Raw genomic sequence first — 5,458 nt, 5'->3', positions numbered from 1 at the left:
GAAAGAGCAATTGGGCATTAATACAATTGAGTGAATTAATTGTTAGGATTAAATCAGAGATACTTTTAGTTGAGAGAAAAGAAATTTTAGTGTGAGTTCAGATTAAGCATAGTTATAAGAAGATAGAGAAATTTGAGGCGTAGATACAAATCTGTTAGAACAATCAGTTATAATCTTGATGGAAGTTTTGATTTCTTTATGAATAAGAATAAAAGATGTTCCTCAACCAATGTGAGATTAGAAGCATATTTTAAATTGATTATTGGAGATTGTTACTTAAGATTTAATGGTACTATTAATTGGCTGTTTCTTTGAGTCTAACTCCAGGTATAAATATTGAGAAAAGCCACCCAAGCCACTGATCCATGGTGCCAGACCCTGTAAGATACAGGTATGAAGGTCGGGAGAATGACTGTTCTGCATGAGCTGAGGTAGGATTCTCCTGACTCGATTTACCCACAAGCACCCAGCAGACCTCAAGCATGGCTCAATGCAGATTACAGCTTGGTATACATTTTGCCTGAAATTGACATTCTAAGGTTGGGGAAATATGGCCCCCTCATTACCATTTTATCCCCATTCTTGGAGGCAAGTTTCAGTAATCAAAAGTTTTGGAAATACAACAACAAATCTATTAAATACTTGATTCTGGAACATCTTAAATTACTATAGGCTCAGGAGTTGGGATAAATATTCCTATATAAGTCAGGGTCCTTTAGTTCCTTGTGATAATGTGAGGACAAGTAGTTCAAGGGTTTGTGGGAATATTATTCTGTTATTTAGTTAGTATCATATTTGTCTCAGTTTTGTTATAATTAGTTAATATTAAAAGGATAATAGTTTCTATTTTCTATAATAAAATATTAGTAAATATTTTAATTGTTGTGATTGTTAGCATAATGTAAATCCCTTAGTGATATCTCATCATCCTGGTGGAGGAATTAAGAATGGATTAATGCAAAAATATAAGAAACTGGTTTTAATGTGTGATCATGACAATTGACCAAGACTCCAATTTTAATTTTGTGAGAATGATAAGGGTTCAGGATGGGTAATTTAAATTGGTTCCAAGGTTATTTTTGTAGGAAAGTGAATAAAAGAAGGCAGAAGAGAAAGAGCCTGGAAAGCGATGCTGAGGATGGATGGCTGGAAAACAACCAGAGAACTACCATCTGATGGTGTAACCCCCTCACAGTTGTATGAAATGAGACTTTTGGACTTTGAAGGGACAATTGTTTGTTAGTTTTCTTTTGAATCTCTGTTATCTGTACTCACAAAGGGGACTGCCCCATTGTTTGTTGTCAATGTTGTGATCTTATTTAAAGGGGAGATGGGAATTAGAATTCAGAAAAGTGTGGAAACTTCAAACAGGTATAAAAGAACAGGGATGGGATCCTTCCTGACTCAGTTTACCCATGGGGTTCCTTTGAAAAGGAACGTTTCCCACCTATTCCTGAGTCTAGCTAGGAGGTAGAATGGATGGTGCATGGTTGGATATCTGTGACTTTACCTAAATTTAAACAGAGTCAAGGATATTTTATCCTGTCGTATTTGGAATGTCACTTGTCCCTGATTTTTTCCTTCTATAGCAAATTTCTATGATCAGAGCAAATAATCAGTAAAAGATATGAGCTCTTTTTTTGTTAGCTTATTGGAAAATCTAACAGGTTTTCATCCAGAATTAAAATATGTGCAGAAAGTTATCCAAACAGCCTAAGACTAAATTTTGTAATATCCAGGAATTGTGCAAGTATCTAGGAATTTAAATTGTAATAATACTTTGGGAATTTATGTTACTCAAGGACACTAACTTAATATAATGAATTCCAATTTTAAAGGTTTATTTTTGCTTAAAGGAAAAAGAAAGACATCATTTAAAACTTCACAATTAATTTTTCTTACATAAAGGTTTACTGATTATTCCTCTCAACACTAGGATAAATTCAAACTGTTTTTTTAAGAAAGGAAATACTTTTAGAAGATGTTTTGAAACGTCTTAGTAAATTTCAAATTAGTGCAATAAGTTGTAAAGCAGAAGAGATATTGCTGTTTCAATCTGAATTTGTAGTTATTCCATGATCTAAGCAAAAGTTAACATTTTTAACTGAATGTATATGTAAAAGATTCAATTTCTGAAGTATCTCTTCTACAGTGAGTATAATCAAAGGACAAACAAGTTTTGTGAAACAAAAGATGTATGTCTATTATTCAGTTGTGAGGTTCAAGTCAGGAACCTCTTTGGTTTAAGGCTATACAGTTATGTTAGTAAAAGAATAATAACTTATGAGGTATCTTGTCTATGTGAAAATGTAAAGGAAAGTGAAATAGTCTGAGTAATGGGTTATAATAGCCCATACTCACCCTACTTATGGTTAATTTCCTCCTACTCCTTTTTGGCCCTTGTTTGTTTAATCTCTTTGCCAGATTTGTTTCTTCTAGGCTCAGCACCCTTCACTTGCAGATGACATCTCAGGCTGAGTACCAACCATTGTCTGAGACCATGACCCCATCACCCCTGGACCTGGCATCTACCCAGTTCTGGACACTGGCTACAGACCCAGCCCCTTGAATGGTGGGACCCTATGGAATAGAGACAGCTCTACGTACTCCCTCAGCGTGAAGCAGCTTGGAAAGCTGAGACCTTTCTCCCTTGTCCCAAATGATTTTAGGTCCCATCTGTTTAAAGGGGGAATGATGGGGTGCTGGGGTGCTTGTGCTTGAACCATAGTTTGTAAAATCACATCACTTTGCAAAATCACATTTCTCCCTAGCTAAATGGCAGCATGCCCTAACAAAATACTTATCTCTTCCCCTGTTACAGTGGTCAGTCACACCTATAGAATTTCATAGTTTGACCCAACTATGTACTGGCTGAGGAAGCTGTGTAAGGGTAATAATGGCTTAGATTGTGGGATGGCCACTAGGCAGTTGAAGCCCTATCTATTGAACTATTCCTCCAACCTGTGTCATTTGACTCTATAACTGCTTTCTAACTTTTCTATGTTATAAGAAGTATCTAGCCAACATATTTGTGTCAGCTCCAATAACCAGACTGATTTATCCTGTATAGGCCAAGAGGCCCCTTTCTTTAGATGCCTGTATAACTTACCTTCATTGGCAGGATAACGATTTCTATTTTTTCCCCTCACCAAGAGAATACTCTTAATCTTGAATGGATCCCTAAGCCGTTGCCCTTACTCCATGTCTATCTTTCCCCTGAACCCTTCATTTCTATATTGAATTCTTCCCGGAAACTGAAGCAACTATTGGAGAAAAATCAATGAGCGTTCAATGAACATCGAATACAAACCCATATAGTTGCTAATAAATTATTAGAGGCCTCTTATTTAATCACTTCAGACATTAATCACCACTGGTATTATCTATTATTTAGCATGTTGTTAATTCTTTTATTTTTGTGTAACATCTATATATACTTTAGGATAAGGAAAAGATACCAATCCGTGACCCCACTTGCAGGGACTGCCTATGCTTTGTATAATCTAAAGGCCAAATGTGAGGAATAAGATTATACAAACCAAGGCCTCAACTCAATATGACTTTTCTATTACTCTGAGCTGTTTGGGCACACAGGATCCTGAGAACATGAGGACTGCTCCTCTTTGGGACCCTGGCCAGGTCCTTGAGAAGATATGATAACTGCCCAACTCCTGAAACTAGCCATTCCAAGGAAACATCATTCTTGGGGGGACCTTGGAGGGATTGGCCTCCATCCCAGGCCTCACACAAGATATGATGCTTGCTAAAAAAAAAAAAAACACCTAGAAATATTCCTTCTTTGTGCTCATCACTACTTAAACTGTAAGATTCAGACCCCAAATTGGATATATATCCATTATTAATCATAGTTGCTCTTATTCTGCTATCTTTAAGCCTCTTACTCTGTTAGCTCTCTTTTTTTTCTTACTTGCCTATATAAACATATATACATATATTCTGAATAAATATTCTAAAGAAATTGCTTTGGTTCTTCTTGGAGTGCTGAGCATTTTGTTTATTCCAATCCTGAACCTCATTAATCAGACAGGTGAATAGCCCAGGGTGGTCTGGAGTTAACTGAGAATGAAGGATTGGCCTGGATCCAGGGGTGGAGGGAGCTGGGTCGGGAAGGTAGACACAATAAAAGGACAGTTAAAAGGATTATTAAATGGGATGGGCAGGAGCCTCATGCAAATGCCAAAGACTTAGTTCAGGGGCTTTGGGGTCTAGCTCCCAAACACATGGTCTTTTCCTTTTAGGGGTTCAGATCTCATCCCCATCAGAAGGAGCACAAAGATCCTTAGTTAAGAATTTTTGCTGCTAATGGCAGAGGGTCTGAAGTTTGGAGGCATTTTCAGCAGCAATGTTCCCTTCCCCCTAACTCCCCCAACCCCGCCCCATTGTCCCCATGCCATAGAATGAATATATAGAGTTACAGAGTTACACTAAAAAGAGTATTGCTACTATTTGGATTGCCAAGAGTAAAGGAGAAAGAAGAAAAGCTGAGAGGCTTGTGAATATTCAAAGAAAGCAAAGAAAATGATTGGTCTAAAGGCTAAATTCTACCATAAACAGTGTCATGCTGGGAAGAGTCAGATGAAAAAGCCTATCAAGATGTGTGAAAAGAGAAATGCCTAGCAAAAGAATAATGAAAAAACTCCTGAAGGAGCAGTGCCAGTCTATCTGCTGGATGGAGAGGGACAATTCTAAGCCAAAGTCCTTTCCAACATGGTTAAACAAAAATCAAGAGAAAGACAATAAACGGGAAAAAATGTCCTTGCCAAAAGTCCATGCCCAGGAAGAAACAGAAGTGTTAAAGGTTATTCATACAGAGAAGAGAAAGAAGAAGGTTTAGAAAAGAATGGTCACTAAAGCCTGCTAGTTGGGGATGGCTTTACTTGAAAACCATTGAAATATAAAAGATTTATTAGGCTAATGGGTTTTGCTTTAATAAGGCTCATCCTGAACTTAAAGCCACTTTTTGACTACCCATACATGGTGTGAAGCAGAATTCTTCATTCTCACGATCTATAACTTTGGGTATTATTACCAACAGTATTGTCATTGAAGTGAATGTGACTGAGCTAGGTCTTGTGATACAAGGAAGCAAAGTTGTGTGGGAAAAGTATACACAAGTTCCTAGTAATTCAGAAAATGATGCATACATACATGCTGTCTTGTTTGATTGACTCACTGAATGAAGTTCTGCATTTTTGACAATTGTTAAAACTCTTAATATATCAAAAAAACTACAACAGTTACTATGTTGAACAGTCACAGAACATAACCATTCTATCAAACCTGATTATAAATGAGGCCTACTGCTCCTAGGTAAATTCTATTTATTATTTTAAACATTTTTAAAATACACAGTTCTATACATTGGTTGTTTTGATTTGAGGTTAACTTGGAAAGGAGATGAGACACTTTTCTGTTCTTTTACGAGAATTGTTTTTTT

General features: G+C 36.7%; 1 pseudogene; it reads left to right on the top strand.

Moving 5' to 3' along the window:
- Positions 1–4,408: 4,408 nt before the first annotated feature.
- LOC138174891 (ribosome biogenesis protein NSA2 homolog pseudogene) lies at positions 4,409–5,189 on the top strand (annotated as a pseudogene).
- The last annotated feature ends 269 nt before the right edge of the window (positions 5,190–5,458 follow it).

This window comes from Petaurus breviceps, unplaced genomic scaffold (genome assembly GCF_028583685.1).
Source record: "Petaurus breviceps papuanus isolate PSGF00001 unplaced genomic scaffold, PetGlider_PUasm1.0 76, whole genome shotgun sequence".
Lineage (NCBI taxonomy): Eukaryota > Metazoa > Chordata > Mammalia > Diprotodontia > Petauridae > Petaurus > Petaurus breviceps.
The sequence above is the reverse complement of the archived record's forward strand: the minus strand, read 5'-3'. Positions and strand labels throughout refer to the sequence as shown.